Raw genomic sequence first — 22,230 nt, forward strand, 5'->3', positions numbered from 1 at the left:
GTTTCTCTCGCTCGCTCGTCTCTCAGTCTGTGAAGGAAGAAGGAAGAGCAATGGCGACGCTGTACCGCCGCGCGCTCACACTGCACACAGGAGCCACAACACACACTGTAAGTCACATTACTGCCCTCACACACTCGTTCAACTGCAGTACGACGCTTGTTGATGTCGGGGTCGAGAACGGGAGATCGTGCGTGCGCGCTCGCGCGTGTCCTCTCGTGCATCTGCGCCGCTGCATAAACAACACGCTGTAAACACGCATGCATTCATATGCTCATATCTGTCATGAGTGATTGACAGGTGTCAGGCACTTCTGTACTTTACACGCGAATGCATGGATGTTAGTGGCTCTTGAGACGGAGTGTGTATAAGTTTAGACACTCTCTCTCTCTGCGTGCGTGCGTGTGTGTGTGTGTGTGTGCGTGCGTCCGCGTGTGTGTGTTGCATTACTGGATCATGACAGCCATCTAGCTACCAGTATTTGTAACTGTGCATGTTAGGTAACTGTTTGGTTACAGTATCAGTCTAATGCATGCATGCAGCGATATTGATTTTGTTGATTTATTTTTATATTTTCAGATCTTTACTCTTGGAGGGCGCAGAGGTGATCAAACTCAGTAAAGCAGGTGAGTGTGTGTGTGTGTGTCTGTCTGTCATGTTGATTTCTTCTTGTGTCATCATGTTATTGTTGCATTCTCGCTGTTTGCACCTACAATAACTTTTCAATAATGTACAGTACCAAAATGTCATCAGTTGATACAGCTTGCTAACACAAATGTATTATTATTTCATGCTATCAGTGAAATATTAAAACAACTTCAAGTATGTTTTATTGAAGAAAGCTTTTTTAACTGCTTAACTTAAAGAGCACTTTATTTATATTTCATATTTTATTTCAATTGTATTTTAATAATTAACAACAGACCAATATAATAGTTTTTATTTTATTTGAAGGTAAAATAGCCAGCACTTCTGTGCTAAAATAAAAAGAATAACAACACATTTTTTACTACTATTATTTTTTAATTTTAGCACCAATTTGGTACAGAAGCACTGGATGTTTTGATATAGTTTTGAGTAACACTTTAAAAAAAAGCCATAAGCAAACACATAGTAGCTGAACAGATCTACATTCAGATATTTAGGAAGAGATAGTGATGCATTATATTCAGTACTATTCACACTATTCAGTAACACACTAGTAACTTAACCATAATCTACCATTTAAAGCCGACATGAAACAGAAGTTGCGCTAGTCTTTTCTTCCCTATTATGCCGTATATCCGAGTGAAACGCTTCTCAAACAAGAACAAATGTGGGCGGGGCTTGATTTTCTCTGTGGGGAATTGATTGGATGGTTGTGGTTTGCTATTGGCTGATCTCATGTGAGTGACAGGTTGAGCCCCGCCCTCGTCATCAGATGTTTTTCTCATTTTTAGAAAAAGTGTGTACTAAAGTAAGCGCGTAATGAGTCTGCATGGATGAAGAAAGAAAGTTCAGCGAACATGACGCGCCGCTCTGAACACTTGCGTCACGGTTCTCCACTGATCATGAGCTTGACTGAATACAGCACTACACATGATATCCAACTGGTCACTAGTCCGTCCCACTTTAAAACGCAAGCTGAGCCACATAACTGTGGTTTAAAGTAAATTTAAATGTGAACTACTAACTAACTCAACCAGGCCACGCCCCTTTATTCTGCGCATTAATTATTTAAATGATGAATATTGTGACGTGTTCGTTCCCCGGAGAAACTCGAGACTACAATGGAGTTCAGAAACACTGACACTGATATAGAGAATAACTCTCTTTTTCATGCTCAAACAGCAACATTACACACTAAAGAGAGATGAAAATGTAAAAAAAAAAGCATAAATGGACACCTTTAACTTATGATCTCAAACTGTCATTTTAGGTGAGTTATAAATGGTATTATATCAGCTCTGATCCTCATTGGCAACCTTGGTTATAATTTAGTGGGTCAGATGTGGAAAAAATTCACATGCTCCCAAAATAATTTCATATCGCTTACGGCTGTAAAATTATTATTCCGTTAATTTAAGAGAGTGATTGGCACTAAGCTGCGGTGAGCAGCACTTTTCATGTTCGCTTTAAAAGAAAAAGATGATCATGTTTGTTTGTTACACCACATGACCATTTCAAATACACTAGTAAAGGGGAAAAAAATCTATTTTTTCAGTCAAACTTTTAATAAACAACAGCAGATGTGATATTCAGTATTGCCTCTCTCTCTCTCTCTCTCTCTCTCTCTGGGCTGTAGGTATGATCGTGTATGATCACGTCTCAACCCATGAGGATTTCAAACCCGTCATTTGCCATGTCTGCAACACAGTCGTTCAGCCTCGGGACGTCCTGACTCATTACGGTAAGTGTGTGTCGGCCACAACATGACCCGTCGTTTCCATTGTAATAATACGGATTCACGAGGAGGAATTTAATGCTCTCATGTTCTTGACATAAGTGCAGGAAAGTGTGTGTTTAAAGTTGACCGCTTGTTCAGTTCAGAAACTCATTATGTGATTTGATTTTTCTGGGATTGATCTGTCCTCAGCTGTTTTGGGTTTATTGTGCAGTTCATTCATCTTAAACTAATTATTTGTTCATTTAGAGAGAATGAATGTTCTCTTAATTCCATTTTTAGATATGATATTTTAGGCCTGTCACAATTATGAATTTTGTGCTGAATGCTAATTGTCATACAAAGAAATAATCGCAATTAATGATATAATTCTGTTTTGTTCAAGCCTAATACGTTTTTTTTTCTGTGAAATTTGATATAATATAATATATTATAATATAACATAGTATAATATAACATAAAATAATATATTCATTTGACTATTTTTGTGTACATTACAACAGTGTTTTTTACAGTGTATTCTTTGGCAATTAAATTTAAATTATTGCAGTTCTATAAAATAATTGCGGTTATATCAAATTACAACGATTAGATAGTCAATAATTGTGGCAGGCTTGCTGATATTAATGATCTAGGTAATTGTAAGTCTGATTGCTTGATTCACGTCTGTAGTCTTTGTTCAAATCACTAACCTTGAGTTTGAGCAATAATGATAGTTATATATTTGTCGTAGTAGACACTCCTGATTAAACTAAACCCTTAATTCTATGGCTAGAGCTAAATATATAAATCAGATGCACAAGTCACCTGTTAATAGTCTGGTGTACGGTTATAATAGAGCAAGAGTCATTTGCTGTTTTCATTATTATACGTGTTGTGTCCTAGAACAGCCGGTTTAAACCTCAGTCTTACACCTCAGACGTGTTAAAGATGCCTTTAATTTAGCAAATGTCACCAACCAAACCTTCTCTTAGAGCCGGGCATTGTGGGTGAGAGACACAGACTGTTTTTTTTAAAACAGTTTTCAGATTTCAAGTCGTGGAGTTGTAGGATGAGCCATAAATCAAATCAAACAGCAATATGAGAAACATTGCAGCTTTTAATTTGAAGCAAAAAAGTATATAGATAGATAGATAGATAGATAGATAGATAGATAGATAGATAGATAGATAGATAGATAGATTTATAGATAGATAGATAGATAGATAGATAGATAGATAGATAGATAGATAGATAGATAGATAGATAGATTTATAGATAGATAGATAGATAGATTTATAGATAGATAGATAGATAGATAGATAGATAGATAGATAGATAGATAGATAGATAGATAGATTTATAGATAGATAGATAGATAGATAGATAGATTTATAGATAGATAGATAGATAGATAGATAGATAGATAGATAGATAGATAGATAGATAGATAGATAGATAGATAGATAGATTTATAGATAGATAGATAGATTTATAGATAGATAGATAGATAGATAGATAGATAGATAGACAGACAGACAGATTTATTGATAGATAGATTTATAGATAGATAGATTTATAGATAGATAGATAGATAGATAGATTTATAGATAGATAGATAGATAGATAGATAGATAGATAGATAGATAGATAGATAGATAGATAGATAGATAGATAGATAGATAGATAGATAGATAGATAGATAGATATCCACGGCATCCACAAAACCTTTTGAATTTACACATTAGATATTGTAGCACTTAAGGGATTAAATAAAGATTTGGATATTCGTCCGTTTCTTAATTTTGTTGTTGTTGTTCATACAGGTATCATTATCTTATAATCTTCCATCTTTCATTTTTAGTATTTTTCTTGTGCCTTTTGTTCCATGGCTTTATGATGTTGAATAGGTGATGTGATCGTTGAGGCTGTCAGTGTGAAGGCTTGTTGCTCAACATCAGCTGTACGAGAGCCATTGTTACATTTGTGCATTTTTCGAGCCTTGGTGTGCAGACTTTTTAAAATGTTTTTTATCGTTGCTCTATAAACCTTTATGGGGAATGTCAAAAAACAAAGGTCTTTCTCCTTTGAAAAAGCCCGCAGAAACACTCCGTCAGTCCGTCCTCCGCTCGTGTTGTTTGCTTCGGCCTCAGGCTGTGTGTTTGCTGTGACCGGAGAGGTAAAGCACGTATCCGCGGTCCCCCTCGCCCCCCTCTCTCTCCCGGGACCGGCAGCTTGTGCTGGGGTTCAGCGCAGGGGTCACGACTCAAACACAGAGAGCGGACGGGACGCCTTCAGCCACACATGAGGCGTGTTATTCTCACGTGTTCTTCTCTGCTTTCTTTTTCCTTCCATCCCCTCGAGCTCAAGCTGGGTAAGTGCTTCTCCCCGACCGACCGACCGACCGACGACGTGTGTGTGTGTTTTCCGCGTGTTAGCTTAGCTTGTGTGTCGTGAGGTTTGCGGCGGGACGAGGCTTCGCTAGTGGTCAACACTTCAATGGGGTCGCGGACCGGATGTAAACAAACGCGGCTCAGCTGGTGCCTGTCAGACGGGGAGACGCTAATCACAGACCACACACACACACACACACACACACACGGGTGGATGCCACTGCCACACAACTTCTACCTCATTTTATACGTTTGAAAATATATTTCATATTTTTGAACTGACGTTTTATCCGGGTGCAATTATCGTTGCTCAGATCTGTCGCAGCTTGTTTGAGAGAGATGTGTTTCGACTAATGATTAATATCTGGCAGGTGATAAAACTAATCCCACTGACTTTCACTGGAGTCATATCTTGAGCCGGCAAACACCGAGCCGACGTCAAAGAACTAGCGGCGATGAAAGCTGACTGTGTTGGCGGACTTGAGCGCACCAAAAGCACTGTCAACAAGCACATGCGTCCTGAGTCTGGGTGGAAGTTCATATCTGTCTATATCAGCAGGCATCAATAGTCTATACTCGTCATTCAAGAAGAGAAAGCGAAACTAAGGCTGCAGATATACAAACCGGAAACCTTTGAATATCAATGATGCTGATCACTTTCTTCATTCCAGTCGGCTCATGTTATTAGGATAATATTAGTGCATTCAAATGCTCAGGTAAGATGACCTACAATTATTACTTGACTTCTTTGCTCTCTTTCATCACTTTCGCTTTTATTCTCCTGCACAGTCTTGTTCGCTGAGCTGAACAGCCAATCAGAGTTCTCTCTCTCACTGACGACCCATTATGTGAATTATTCTACTGAGTGATGTGTCTTCGTAACGTTGTCTTACTACTGGATAGATTCGCCTTTACATTTCTGTCACTACACCGGATTGTTGTTATTCATTTATAGCTGGTTAAAAATACGTTAGTTGTTAAAGACAGTTTACTCTACAGCGCCCCTTGTGGCAACTCTGACACATTGTGTAGCAAAGTGATTGTTTACTTGTAAACTTTACATTTTTTTTGCATATGCTGTGTCCATGAGTAGGTACTACATTTACATTTAATTTACTTGTGTGCTCTATAGTAAGAATGTGGGTTGTATGAATGACATGTGGACATACTACATTCATCATGTTGTTACTGTCATGTGACCTACCAGCGTCAGTTGTGTCACTGCCGTTCATAAATCCTCTCCCGTGGCCTCATGGGACAGTAAAAGGTGTGTTGGACTACACGATTCTGGATAAACTGAGATTCACGATTTCTGTGTTTCAAACAGAGATTCTCCCATGATTCTGAACACACAACTAAACAAAAATGTGGTAATTTACATTTTAAATAATTGCTCCAGTCTATTTAAAATGTGTAATTAATCTGAATGAATTATTTGATAAAATCGGGTTGAATGAATGATTCAATGACTCACTCTAAAATGCTAAACTGGTTTCATCACTTGATTAATCAGTGTTTTAAAACTCAATTTTTATTTATAAAGCACTTTCAAAACCATTAAAATGGACCAAAGTGACGTCCATAAGTAGTAAATAACTCTAAAATACATAGAAGCATAAAATAACATTAAAACATGTCACTAAGAAAATCAAACAACAAATCACTCACAGTTCTCAGACCTTGATCAAATAAATAAGTCTTTTTAAATGTATCCATGCTTGACGAGGATCTCTTAAATGAATGATTCAATGACAACACATTTTTGTACTTGTATAATAAATGAGTTGCATCTCAGAGCCTGTTGTTTGGGACTAAGACACTTCTGGAAGGTAATTATACCACTTTGAGACACACACTTCAGAGGCTGTGCATTGAGATCGATCCGCTGGTTAGTCCAGTTAAGTCACAATGAGGAATTTATTCGGTAAATGTGTTTCCATCGTAGTTTATTGCGCATGTTTTTTTCCCCCAGATAAATGTGTCCGACTCAAACGAGCGAAGCATACATGATTTTTTTTATGCGCATCTTAGTTGTAAGATGACTTGTAGTAAGAAGACTTAAGCAGCTTCAACCTCACCAACATACAATTTTTATAATACAGGTGAAACTCGAAAAATTAGAATATCATGCAAAAGTTCATTTATTTCAGTAATTCAATTCAACTTATAAGGTGAAACTAATATATTATATAGACTCATTGGGTCTCATTCATGAAACATTCGTAAATATACAAGTAAATATGAGAGTGATTTGCGCGTAAAGAGACCTTCCCGAAAACTCATCTCCTGATTCAGATGTGATAGTGAAATGTGTGTGTGTGTGAATGAATTCCAATCAGTGGTAAATGGGACGCGCGTGCACGCTCATTCTCAATTACCATAAATCCCGCCTATTAAATCCGACTGACAACTATATATGGGGATCATATTATGACACCAAACGAAGGATTTCAACATGTCTTCTTAAAAACGAATGAAAAAAAAAAAATTCTCAGATGCAGAAATCGAAGTTTTATTATCAGAAGTTCATTCAAAACACCACATTTTATTTTCAAGCGTAGGCTATAGTGGCGTATCAGGTCCTAAAAAAAGCAAGTTTGGCAGCATTACAGATGCAGTTACTGGAGTTTCATCTGTTAATCAAACAGTCCCAGAAGTCAAAAGAAAAACCGTATGTAATTACTATATATAATATTTTTTCAAAATGCTGTGTAAATATGTACCCGATTAAGGTGAATTAAAATGCAGCCTTAGTTATTAATGAGCAAAACGTTCGGGTGTTAAGCGCACTATTTACGCGTGGCTGGGAGCAGGTGTAGATTTCTTTCGTACCAACTAACATTTGGAAAATATGAACATTTTAATGAATCCGAAAATTTACAGCCAGAACCACTTTACACACGATTTACACAAACATTCGTTCTGCTCGTGTTTCATGAATGAGACCCATTACCTGCAAAGTGAGATATTTCAAGTCTTTATTTGTTATAATTTTGATGATTATGGCTAAACCCCAAATTTAAAATTAGAATATTGTGAAAAGGTTTTCACAAGCTGTAATCCATAATCATCAAAATTATTACAAATAAAGGCTTGAAATATCTCACTTTGAGTCTATATAATATATTAGTTTCACCTTTTAAGTTGAATTACTGAAATAAATGAACTTTTGCACGATATTCTAATGTTTCTTGTTTCACCTGTACATCACAAACCCCGAGCATTTACAATACTTCTAGCTACTATTAAAAAGTAGTAGTATTTTGCCGTTGATTCAATCAGCAGTTTTTTAATGCGATATCCCAAAATGCACATAAAAATAAGTGGATGGAAACACAGCTATAGCTTAGTCCTCATCAGAGTACAGTTTTAGCAGCAGAACATCAGCATACCTGTGAACACATGGACTTTTTCATTAGTTGAATTGTTTTCTCAGGCCAGCTGCACTGGATACTGTACGGCTACAGGCTTATATTTGCACACCTGCCGTGTATTCAGACCGTCCCAATGCTGAATCACCCCTGCGGTCAGAGCGAACGGACCATTGTTCCTCTCTCTCTCGGTCCGCGTCAGCCGTGTCCAAACCGAGCCTCTGAAATCTGCTCTTTTGAGACCTGGCAAACACTGTTGTGGCTCTTGGCTGAGATTCCCTGGCAGACGAGACTCGATGTTACGGCCAAGGCTGCCAGATCCAGCCATCATTAGGGCCCAAGCCTTGAAAAGGCGAAGGCCCTATTGTTTTCCTAAGGATTATTATTTATTATTATTATTATTAGGGCCCAAGCCTTGAAAAGGCGAAGGCCCTATTGTTTTCCTAAGGATTATTATTTATTATTATTAGGGCCCAAGCCTTGAAAAGGCGAAGGCCCTATTGTTTTCCTAAGGATTATTATTTATTATTATTATTATTAGGGCCCAAGCCTTGAAAAGGCGAAGGCCCCTATTGTTTTCCTAAGGATTATTATTTATTATTAGGGCCCAAGCCTTGAAAAGGCGAAGGCCCTATTGTTTTCCTAAGGATTATTATTTATTAGGGCCCAAGCCTTGAAAAGGCGAAGGCCCTATTGTTTTCCTAAGGATTATTGGCGAAGGCCCTATTGTTTTCCTAAGGATTATTATTAGGGCCCAAGCCTTGAAAAGGCGAAGGCCCTATTGTTTTCCTTAGGATTATTATTATTATTATTATTATTTTATCGACTATTCGGGCACTTTTGGGGCTCTTAACGTGCACGAAAACTCTTGAAACTTTGCACACTGGTCAGAACCCGCGGCCATCAGGGCCGGGCTGAAGCTGGTACCCGGGCGTGGCAGGGGGGCTCGACAGCGCCCCCTGGAACGGGGTCCGAAAACTTGGTCCATAAATCAAACACGCTTCCATGTAATAATATGAAACTCGGTACACATATAGATCTCATCGGTTCATATATCCTTTGTACTTTTACTTTTTACCCCAGCCCAACAGGAAGTCGGCTATTATGGTTTGTTTGGAAGCGTATGCCCCTGGAATTCGATATACTCCTCCTAGAGAATTCAACCAATCGCAAGGAAACTCGGTCAGCATGATGTCAAGACATTGAGGATGAAAAATTGCCAGGGGATTTTTCATATCTCGAACGGTTTGGCCGTGGCGAGGAAACAAATTTATGGCGAATAATGGAAACAGGAAGTGTGTTATAACTTCTGCATACATTAACTGATCTTGATGAAACTTCAACAGTATGTTCGCTGTAAGAGGCCGATCACATGGATGTGACTATTGTGAGTCAAAGTTATAGCGCCACCAACTGGCAGCAGGAAGTGTGTCACTTTCTAAATGCTTTTGACAAAAGTGGGGGGGTTAGTTTTATCTACAGTAACAAAACTCGATATGTATATTTTACTCTTCGAGCCGGACAACTTTCTAATTTACCGTAATTAGCTACGACCAACAGGAAGTTAGATATTTTGGTTTGAAAATTGTCATTTTATGTGTCTCTCTCTGAGCCTACGTCTCTGTGTGTGTGTGTGTGTGTCTGTGAGTGTGGGGAGGGGGAGGGGGCTAGATTAACCATTTCACTGCTGTGTGGTTTTGCCTGCATTAAAAAGGAAAATAAATGGCTTACGCCTTGTATTTTTTTAAATAGGTTTTATTAATAAGTAAAGGCATATAACCAAATTAATTGTAGTGCATTGAAAATAGTTTTATATAATTAGTTTATTAATTAAATTAACTTGGTCCATAAACTTGGTCTGAAAATTTGGTCCATAAATCAAACACACTTGCATGTAATATTATGAAACTCGGTATATAGATCTCATCGGGCCAAACAACTTTAAGCCAGCCCAAAAGGAAGTGGGATTTTGGTCTGAATGTGAATGTTTTGCAAAACCAGCCTCTACATTTTTACCCACTCCTCTTAAGTGGTTTATTTTATTCCCACCAAACTTTTTTAACATGATGAAAATACATTAAAGAAGCATAATTGTGAATATCTATTGAATATCTCAAATTGTTTTGCTATGGCGAGGGATTAAAATCATGTCAAAAAAATAAACACTAAAAGCCTCATATCTTTTAAAAATTTAATTATACACCATTTATTTCTAGATACAATTATAGAAATAACAGAACTAAACCCATTTTATTCTTGTTTTCAATTTAAGAATAATGTAAAAGTTTAAAAACAGCCAGGATTCACTATTCAGTCAAAAAATAAATATATCAAGTAATACATAGGGCTATACTGCCCTCTTGTGTTCAAAATCAGGTAGGCCTATTGTATTTAAATATATTAGGTAGCCTATGTGACTCCGAGAACATTTTCTCACCGGTTATTTGACGTGTAACACCGCCGGGGAGCTTTTAAATCGCTAAGTTAAAAGTGAAAGTAAAGTAAGGACGTCCGCACGGATATTTATAGTGGTGGCGCTCGCAGTGCGCTCGAATGAATTTCTATGGAAGTAGAAATGAAAAAAAGTTCGCACTGTTTTGCTCGCTTGTCGGACGCGCACCGTTATGAATGCCAGTGCAGCCACATACTTTTTAATGTCACCAAAGAGTATAGAAGAACAAGAGGCGAAGCTCTGATGCTTTTTTGGTAACAGCTAACCGCTTCGGTAGTGCGGCCGCCATTTTGGGGTGAAAATTCCAACTGGAGTGACTGAACAACAACACAGATAACAGTTTTTTGAGGTAGTTTTTTCTTGCATTACTGAGTATTTCCATTTTATGCAACTTTACACATCTACTATTATTAGTTACCAACTCCACTAGGCCTGAAATATATTTTGTACGTTTTAATCCCCTGGATCATGCTACAAACATGATGACCTTAACATGATGCATTGCTGTGTCCGTTATCATATAATTGCCACTTTGGACAGTGGCTGTGTTTTTTTTGTTTACATAGGCTTGCATGAATGAGACAGTGGATGTTTATGGATTGGTCATTGACTCTTTGAGTAAATCGATTCGTTCAAAATGCTGAATCATTTGTGTCTCTTACAGCGACAAGAGTTTAACCCTTGTTCAAGTTTAAGGCCTTGTCTTTTTGGATATATATATTTTTTTTAAATTCCAAAATATGCATACAACCCATATATTTTAAATGTATTGTTTGCTTTAAATTAAATTAAGATTGTATGTTCATCTGAATTGTAAATAATTTATTCCTGTATAAAATAAAAACACATTTGAACTTTCTTTCTTAATCAATGTAGAATGTGTAATTGAAAAATAAACAGATTAGGGCTCCGAAGACAATAAATGAAAATCAATGCGATATGGTGAATGTCCAAAAGATGGCTCCCACAGACTGTTTTTAAATGAGGTTGGATAAATATGTTTTGCTTTTAGACAGTGTGTGCGTGTGATTTTAGTTGGGTGACAGTTGTAGGTTACAGTTTGACAGGAGTTTACAGTTTGACAAAAGCACTTTGTTGTGTTTTATTGCGACTGTACACACATATAAGTAAACAATTTGCAGTTTGAATGATGTCCTCTATGAACAAAATGACAGAGTATGTTTTTATGTGTAACAATGTTCAATCTCACACACACACACACACACACACACACACACACACACACACACACACACACACACACACACACACACACACACACACACACACACACACACACACACATATTGCATCATTGCAATCTTGACATCGCAGCCTGTTCATTATAGCCTTAATAATATATAATGATAAAATAGTCAACCTAACATTACCTAACACTAGTGCCTATTCTTTAGATACTAGTGCTTATTCTTTAGATATTCTTTTGAATACGTATTAGTAGCTAATGAATAAGTACTGGTATCTATTTAATAGGTACTAGTATCTAATGACTTAGTACTAGTATTTATTGAATAAATACTAGTATCTATTAATAGGTACTAGTATCTAAAAGGTCATTTTCTCTCTCTCTCTGAGCCAATATGGCAAGCCGTTTTAACATTTAATCATTTTAACCTACTAGTCTCTATTTTCATGCTACTAGTACTTATTTTTTAGATACTAGTATCTATTCCATTAAGTACTAGTACTTATTCATTAGCGACTAGTGCTTATTCTGTTTAGAATATTCAAAGTGCTTATTAAATTTTTATGCTTATTTATATTTTCAGAGCAGAAAATCCGATTTTTCTGCTTATTCAATATTGCATCTAAAATGTAAGTGACTTGACGTGTGTGTGTGTGTGTGTGTGTGTGTGTGAGAGAGAGAGAGAGAGATTGTGTCTGTTACAGTGACAAGAGTTTAACCCTTTAAGGCCTTGTCTTTTTGGATATATATCTTTTTTTATTACAAAATGTGCATACAACCCATATATTTTAAATGTATTGTTTGCTTTAAATTAAATTAAGATTGTATGCTTGGTAATTTAACCTAAATAAATTTAAAATGAATGTGCTATATTTCAGATTAATATAGCCTATTTGTTTTCCTTCATTTTAATCAACACTAACTTTATTCTCATCTGAATTATAAATAACTTATTTCTGTATAAAATAAAAAATCCCGAATAATCCAGACCAACCAGAGCGCACTATTTCTACAACATCATCAGTGCTGAAGCGGAACTACCAAAGCCGTTCGGCAGATAGCGAGCAGATATTTTGATATTTTGTGTCACGTTGTGCACAATAACCCTAAAGGCACCAGGGTGGCGGTGCCACCGGCTTTTTATATATATATATATATATATATATATAAATATAGCTGCGAGCAGCGATGAAGGGCCAAAGCCGGCGGCACCGCCACCCCGGTGCCTTTAGGTAACTAAAGGCACCGGGGTTGCGGTGGCACCGGCTTGGGCCCGTAATCGCTGCTCGCAGCTATATTTTATTATTATTATTATTATTATTTTACTACCTTTTGGGCACTTTTGGGGGCCTTAACGTGCTCGAAAACTCTTGAAACTTTGCACACATCTCAGAACCCGCGGCCATCAGGGCCGGGCTGAAGCTGGTACCCGGGCGTGGCAGGGGGGCTCGACAGCGCCCCCTGGAACGTGGTTTGAACACTTGGTCCATAAATCAAACACGCTTGCATGTAATAATATGAAACTCAGTACACATATAGATCTGATCGGTTCATATATACTTCATGCTCTTACTTTTTACCCCAGCCCAACAGGAAGTCGGCTATTAAGGGTTGTTTGGAAAACACATGCAATGGAATGTGAAATACTCCTCCTAGAGAATTCAAACACACGGCACGAAACTCGGTCAGCATGAAGTCAAGACACTGAGGATGAAAAATTGCCAGGGGATTTTTGATATCTCGAACGGTTTGGCCGTGGCGAGTAAACGAAATTATGGCGAGAAACGTGAAACAGGAAGTGTGTTATAACTACTGCATACATTAACTAATCTTGATGAAACTTCAGCAGTGTGTTCGTTGTAAGAGCCCGATCACATGGATGTGACTATTGTGAGTCAAAGTTATAGCGCCACCAACTGGCAGCAGGAAGTGTGTCACTTTCAAAATGCTTTTAAATCACCCTCTTATTTTTACCCGATTTGCTTCAAACTTCATGTGCATAATGTAGACACACGCCAGATGTAGACCTGTGAAAGGATTATTGATATCTTAGATACTGTTGCCATGGCAATGCATCAAACATTAATATTCCTTTTTTTAAGCTTTTTCATGCTTTTTTATGCTTTCGGGCACTTTTGGGGTTCTTAACGTGCTCGAAAACTCTTGAAACTTTGCACACGGGACAAAACCCGCGGCCATCAGGGCCAGGCTGAAGCTGGTACCCGGGCGTGGCAGGGGGGCTCGACAGCGCCCCCTTGAACGGGTCAGACAATTTGGTCCATATATCCAACACGCTTTACCCTATTTGCTTCAAACTTGATGTGTATAATGTAGACACAAGCCAGATGTAGACCTGTGAAAGGATTGTTGATATCTTAGATGCTGTTGCCGTGACAACGCATCAAACTTTAATATTCTTTTTGGATACTTTTGAGATTCTTAGCGCACTTTTGGGGCCCTTAACATGCTCAAAAACTCTTGAAACTTTGCACACGGGTCAGAAACCGCGGCCATCAGGGCCGGGCTGAAGCTGGTACCCGGGCGTGGCAGGGGGGCTCGACAGCGCCCCCTGGAACGGGGTCCGAAAACTTGGTCCATAAATCAAACAGGCTTTACCCGATTTGCTTCAAACTTGATGTGTATAATGTAGACACACGCCAGATGTAGACCTGTGAAAGGATTGTTGATATCTTAGATGCTGTTGCCGTGACAACGCATCAAACTTTAATATTCTTTTTGGATACTTTTGAGACTCTCAGCGCACTTTTGGGGCCCTTAACATGCTCAAAAACTCTTGAAACTTTGCACACGGGTCAGAACCCGCGGCCATCAGGGCCGGGCTGAAGCTGGTACCCGGGCGTGGCAGGGGGGCTCGACAGCGCCCCCTGGAACAGGGTCCGAAAACTTGGTCCATAAATCAAACACGCTTGAATGTAATAATATGAAACTCGGTACACATATAGATCTCATCGATTCATATATCCTTTGTACTTTTACTTTTTACCCCAGCCCAACAGGAAGTCGGCTATTATGGTTTGTTTGGAAGCGTATGCCCCTGGAATTCGATATACTCCTCCTAGAGAATTCAACCAATCGCCACGAAACTCGGTCAGCATGAAGTCAAGACATTGAGGATGAAAAGTTGCCAGGGGATTTTTGATATCTCGAACGGTTTGGCCGTGGCGAGGAAACGAATTTATGGCGAATAAAGGAAACAGGAAGTGTGTTATAACTTCTGCATACATTAACTGATCTTGATGAAACTTCAGCAGTGTGTTCGCTGTAAGAGTCCGATCACATGGATGTGACTATTGTGAGTCAAAGTTATAGCGCCACCAACTGGCAGCAGGAAGTGTGTCACTTCCTAAAGGCTTTGAAATCACCCTCTTATTTTTACCCAATTTGCTTCAAACTTTATGTGTATAATGTAGACACACGGCAGATGTAGACCTAAGAAAGGATTATTGATATCTTAGATACTGTTGCCGTGGCAACGCATCAAACTTTATTATTCTTTGTTGATGCTTTTGAGACTCTTAACATACTTGAAATTGCATGAAACCCGACAGACACATCACATTTATTAGACAGTAGACATGTGCAGAGTTTCAGAAACGGGCATGGTGAGAGCAATTAGAGAATAATGTTTAAGTTTAAAAACAGCCAGAATGGTTGTTTAGTCAAAAAAATTTTTTTTTCCAAATCATACATAGTGTTATACTGCCCTCTTGTGTTCAAAATCAGGTAAAAAGCGAAAGTAAAATAAGGACGTCTGCACAATTCATTAATAATGGTGCAGAGTAGAGTGAGCTTTTTCAATTAATTCCTATGGAAGTAGGAATGAACTAAACAACGTTCGCTCTGTTCTGCTCGTCCCTCACCGTGGGCGCGCAGAGTTATGAATGCCCGTGCAGCCGTGAGCATTTTAGTTTCATTTTAAAATTAGCGCCATTTCGGGGGACGTATTACTTTAATTTATTTAACAAAAACACAATGTTGTGTTTTATTGCGAGTGTACACAAATATAAGTAAACACTTTGACGTTTGAATGATGTCCTGTATGAAGAAAATGACGGAGTATGTTTCACTGTTCAATCGCGCTGAGCCACCCAGACCCCCACACACACACTGACACACACACACACACACACACACACACACACACACACAAACACACACACACACACACACACAATAATAAAACATTCAACCTAACATATACAAATTACACTGCTATGTTGAAATAGTCAGTAGTACAATTTGTATCATTCACAGTAAGCACCGCTCCACTGTGATTTTTCCAAGCACATTTTTGCACAAGTGAAGAGGATGATTTTTTCCGTCGATATTGGAACGTGAGTGAAGTACAAAGCCTGTAATAAAGAATAGTTTAGCATCCAAATACATCGCAAATGTTGCAACATTTAGATTCTAAAGAGAGATTTACGTGAGCCTAACACCACTTACTTTTACTTTTGTTTTAAATTATTTCGTTTTGGCTTTATTATAGTTATTTTTTTATTCGTGTTCTGTTCTGAATATCATTAAATTTAAAGGATTTGTTGTGGAATATTTTGAGTGTATAATCAAATAACACTAAACCGTCACTAGGTGTCGCCAGGCGACCGTCTTAATGAGCGGGTCATTGATTCATTCGTTCAAACACGACTGAGTCATTCATGAATGAGACAGATGTTTATGGATAGGTCATTGAATCTTTGAGTCAACCAATTTGTTCAAAATGCTGAATCATTCAGTAATGAGAAAACACGTTGCTGTGAGATGCAATGGTTCTGCTGTGATCTTTGTTTAACTATTTTCGCTGCTGAAACAGAAGAACAGTCAACATTGCATCTAAAATGTAAGTGACTTGACACGTGTGTGTGTGTGTGTGTGTGTGTGTGTGTGTGTGTGTGTGTGCGTGTGAGTGCGTGCGTGCGTGCGTGTGTGTGTGTGTGTGTGTGTGTGTGTGCAATCAATCCCAGGTAAGAGGCATGAATAATGAGAATTGGACTTCTAGGAGTGAGGTTAATATTCCGGAGACGGTTCCCTCGGATTGTGAAAAGGAGGCGGCGCGGGAGTGGCCAGGCATTGCGCTACTTCTGTTTCAAAGTTTAAAACAATGCTAATATCATTTTTTTGAACGATTTCATTACAAATGTTTATTTTATATATTTATAAAATATTATAAAATATAATAACTATGTTTTGTCCTATTAACAAAAGACAGGCAATGTACTATTAACAAATGTTAATAGTTTTTTAAAAGTTAAAATGATACTTTATGCATTTGTTTTGTGTCAGATGATTAACAATATAAATTAAACAAAGCTTAAAACAAACAAAATAATAAAACGAAAACAAAGCTTGAACATTTTATTTAATTGAAAAGCCTTTTTGAAATAAAATGTGTTTTTTTCCCTCTGAAATAGCAAAAGCATCGCACACTTAGCTGTACCTGCTCTAAATAAATAATAGTATTTAAATAAAAATACAAAATCGAAATAAATAAATTATATAAAACAAAATCAAATCAAAGAAAATAAATCTTATTAAAGTTATGCAGGCACACATTTAACAATAATTTTCAAGTGACAAATAAAATCAATCAAAATTCCTTACACATGGAGTTAATCCTGACGATTCCTGAGGCGCCTTTCCTCATGACACTCGCTTTTTTTTTCGAAGATATATTTTCTTTGGTTTGATTTTGTTTTTGTAATAATTTATTTTATTTAGTTCGATTTTGTATTTTTATTGAATTACTATTTTTTATTTAGAGCAGGTACAGCTAGTGTGTGATGCTTTTGCTATTTCAGAGGAAAACAATAATTTTATTTAATTAATAATTTTTGTTTCAGTCCACCATATAATTATGTTGTGTTTGATCTATGGAAAAAAGTTAGTTGTGAAATGGTTGAATATTAACAAAAGTTAATAGCTTTTTACAAGTTAGAATAATACGATATATATATATAAACAAGCCGGTGGCACCGCCACCCCGGTGCCTTTAGGGTTACTGTGCATGACGGGCAATATCGTAACTCCGCTTTGACCTTTGAGAAGATGTGTGCTATAGAGCTTGCATTGGTGTGGGCTCTGCAAAAGTGTGTGTGTGTGTGTGTGTGAGGCGTGATTGAACAATGTAGACATATATATATATATATAAAGGCACCGGGGTGGCGGTGCCACCGGCTTGTTTATATATATATATATATATATATATATATATATATGAATATAGCTGCGAGCAGCGATGAAGGGCCAAAGCCGGCGGCACCGCCACTCCGGTGCCTTTAGGTAACTAAAGGCACCGGGGTTGCGGTGCCACCGGCTTGGGCCCGTAATCGCTGCTCGCAGCTATATTTATTATTATTATTATTTTACTACCTTTTGGGCACTTTTGGGGGCCTTAACGTGCTCGAAAACTCTTGAAACTTTGCACACATCTCAGAACCCGCGGCCATCAGGGCCGGGCTGAAGCTGGTACCCGGGCGTGGCAGGGGGGCTCGACAGCGCCCCCTGGAACGGGGTTTGAACACTTGGTCCATAAATCAAACACGCTTGCATGTAATAATATGAAACTCAGTACACATATAGATCTCATCGGTTCATATATACTTCATGCTCTTACTTTTTACCCCAGCCCAACAGGAAGTCGGCTATTAAGGGTTGTTTGGAAAACACATGCAATGGAATGTGAAATACTCCTCCTAGGGAATTCAAACACACGGCACGAAACTCGGTCAGCATGAAGTCAAGACATTGAGGATGAAAAATTGCCAGGGGATTTTTGATATCTCGAACGGTTTGGCCGTGGCGAGTAAACGAAATTATGGCGAGAAACGTGAAACAGGAAGTGTGTTATAACTACTGCATACATTAACTAATCTCGATGAAACTTCAGCAGTGTGTTCGTTGTAAGAGCCCGATCACATGGATGTGACTATTGTGAGTCAAAGTTATAGCGCCACCAACTGGCAGCAGGAAGTGTGTCACTTTCAAAATGCTTTTAAATCACCCTCTTATTTTTACCCGATTTGCTTCAAACTTCATGTGCATAATGTAGACACACGCCAGATGTAGACCTGTGAAAGGATTATTGATATCTTAGATACTGTTGCCATGGCAATGCATCAAACATTAATATTCCTTTTTTTAAGCTTTTTCATGCTTTTTTATGCTTTCGGGCACTTTTGGGGTTCTTAACGTGCTCGAAAACTCTTGAAACTTTGCACACAGGACAAAACCCGCGGCCATCAGGGCCAGGCTGAAGCTGGTACCCGGGCGTGGCAGGGGGGCTCGACAGCGCCCCCTTGAACGGGTCAGACAATTTGGTCCATATATCCAACACGCTTTACCCTATTTGCTTCAAACTTGATGTGTATAATGTAGACACAAGCCAGATGTAGACCTGTGAAAGGATTGTTGATATCTTAGATGCTGTTGCCGTGACAACGCATCAAACTTTAATATTCTTTTTGGATACTTTTGAGATTCTTAGCGCACTTTTGGGGCCCTTAACATGCTCAAAAACTCTTGAAACTTTGCACACGGGTCAGAAACCGCGGCCATCAGGGCCGGGCTGAAGCTGGTACCCGGGCGTGGCAGGGGGGCTCGACAGCGCCCCCTGGAATGGGGTCCTAAAACTTGGTCCATAAATCAAACAGGCTTTACCCGATTTGCTTCAAACTTGATGTGTATAATGTAGACACACGCCAGATTTAGACCTGTGAAAGGATTGTTGATATCTTAGATGCTGTTGCCGTGACAACGCATCAAACTTTAATATTCTTTTTGGATACTTTTGAGACTCTCAGCGCACTTTGGGGGCCCTTAACGTGCTCAAAAACTCTTGAAACTTTGCACACGGGTCAGAACCCGCGGCCATCAGGGCCGGGCTGAAGCTGGTACCCGGGCGTGGCAAGGGAGCTCGACAGCGCCCCCTGGAACGGGGTCCGAAAACTTGGTCCATAAATCAAACACGCTTGAATGTAATAATATGAAACTCGGTACACATATAGATCTCATCGATTCATATATCCTTTGTACTTTTACTTTTTACCCCAGCCCAACAGGAAGTCGGCTATTATGGTTTGTTTGGAAGCGTATGCCCCTGGAATTCGATATACTCCTCCTAGAGAATTCAACCAATCGCCACGAAACTCGGTCAGCATGAAGTCAAGACATTGAGGATGAAAAGTTGCCAGGGGATTTTTGATATCTCGAACGGTTTGGCCGTGGCGAGGAAACGAATTTATGGCGAATAAAGGAAACAGGAAGTGTGTTATAACTTCTGCATACATTAACTGATCTTGATGAAACTTCAGCAGTGTGTTCGCTGTAAGAGTCCGATCACATGGATGTGACTATTGTGAGTCAAAGTTATAGGGCCACCAACTGGCAGCAGGAAGTGTGTCACTTCCTAAAGGCTTTGAAATCACCCTCTTATTTTTACCCAATTTGCTTCAAACTTTATGTGTATAATGTAGACACACGGCAGATGTAGACCTGAGAAAGGATTATTGATATCTTAGATACTGTTGCCGTGGCAACGCATCAAACTTTATTATTCTTTGTTGATGCTTTTGAGACTCTTAACATACTTGAAATTGCATGAAACCCGACAGACACATCACATTTATTAGACAGTAGACATGTGCAGAGTTTCAGAAACGGGCATGGTGAGAGCAATTAGAGAATAATGTTTAAGTTTAAAAACAGCCAGAATGGTTGTTTAGTCAAAAATTTTTTTTTCCCAAATCATACATAGTGTTATACTGCCCTCTTGTGTTCAAAATCAGGTAAAAAGCTAAAGTAAAATAAGGACGTCTGCACAATTCATTAATAATGGTGCAGAGTAGAGTGAGCTTTTTCAATTAATTCCTATGGAAGTAGGAATGAACTAAACAACGTTCGCTCTGTTCTGCTCGTCCCTCACCGTGGGCGCGCAGAGTTATGAATGCCCGTGCAGCCGTGAGCATTTTAGTTTCATTTTAAAATTAGCGCCATTTCGGGGGACGTATTACTTTAATTTATTTAACAAAAACACAATGTTGTGTTTTATTGCGAGTGTACACAAATATAAGTAAACACTTTGACGTTTGAATGATGTCCTGTATGAAGAAAATGACGGAGTATGTTTCACTGTTCAATCGCGCTGAGCCACCCAGACCCCCACACACACACTGACACACACACACACACACACACACACACACACACACACACACACACACACACACACAAACACACACACACACACACACAATAATAAAACATTCAACCTAACATATACAAATTACACTGCTATGTTGAAATAGTCAGTAGTACAATTTGTATCATTCACAGTAAGCACCGCTCCACTGTGATTTTTCCAAGCACATTTTTGCACAAGTGAAGAGGATGATTTTTTCCGTCGATATTGGAACGTGAGTGAAGTACAAAGCCTGTAATAAAGAATAGTTTAGCATCCAAATACATCGCAAATGTTGCAACATTTAGATTCTAAAGAGAGATTTACGTGAGCCTAACACCACTTACTTTTACTTTTGTTTTAAATTATTTCGTTTTGGCTTTATTATAGTTATTTTTTTATTCGTGTTCTGTTCTGAATATCATTAAATTTAAAGGATTTGTTGTGGAATATTTTGAGTGTATAATCAAATAACACTAAACCGTCACTAGGTGTCGCCAGGCGACCGTCTTAATGAGCGGGTGCTGAAACAGAAAAAAGTCAATATTGCATATAAAATGTAAGTGATTTGACTTGTGTGTGTGTCTGTGTCTGTGTCTGTGTGTGTGTGTGTGTGTGTGTGTATGATTGTGTCTGTTACAGTGATTGTTTAACCCTTGTTAAAGTTTAGGCCTTGTCTTTTTGGATATATATCTTTTTATATAAAAAAAATAGGCATACAACCCATATATTTTAAATGTATTGTTTAGGCCTTGTCTTTTTGGATATATATCTTTTTATATAAAAAAAATAGGCATACAACCCATATATTTTAAATGTATTGTTTGCTTTAAATTACATTAAGATTTGTATGTTTGGTAATTGAACCTGAATGAATTTTAAATGAATGTGCTATATTTCAGAGTTTTCCTTAAAATTTGAACTAACACTAACTTTATTCTCATCTGAATGATAGATTATTTATTTCTGTATAAAATAAAAAAGAGATTTTGGTTGGGTGACAGTTGTAGTTTACAGTTTGACAAAAGCACAATGTTGTGTTTTATTGCGATTGTTCACAAATATAAGTAAACACTTTACAGTTTGAATAATGTCCTGTGTGAACAAAAGGAGTATGTTTTTATGTCTACATTGTTCAATCACGTTTCACACACACACACACACACACACACACACAAACTTTTTTTCTAATCAGATCAGGCAAGTAATATTCTGTCTTGGCACAATTGATTTAACTTTCATAACTTATTTC

At 38.2% G+C, this 22,230-nt stretch overlaps 1 protein-coding gene across 1 annotated transcript in view; it reads left to right on the forward strand.

Annotated features, from left to right (window-relative positions):
- The window catches only part of atxn7l1 (ataxin 7-like 1), an 82,673-nt gene continuing 60,443 nt past the window's right edge, over window positions 1–22,230 (forward strand). Inside the window, exons 1-3 of the mRNA XM_056245351.1 lie at window positions 1–107; window positions 577–623; window positions 2,282–2,386. The gene's annotated coding sequence lies outside the window, so the exon portion shown is untranslated. The remainder of the gene's footprint in view (window positions 108–576; window positions 624–2,281; window positions 2,387–22,230) is intronic.

Source organism: Rhinichthys klamathensis, unplaced genomic scaffold, assembly GCF_029890125.1.
Source record: "Rhinichthys klamathensis goyatoka isolate OS25496 unplaced genomic scaffold, OSU_Roscu_1.1 h1tg000029l_1, whole genome shotgun sequence".
NCBI lineage: Eukaryota > Metazoa > Chordata > Actinopteri > Cypriniformes > Leuciscidae > Rhinichthys > Rhinichthys klamathensis.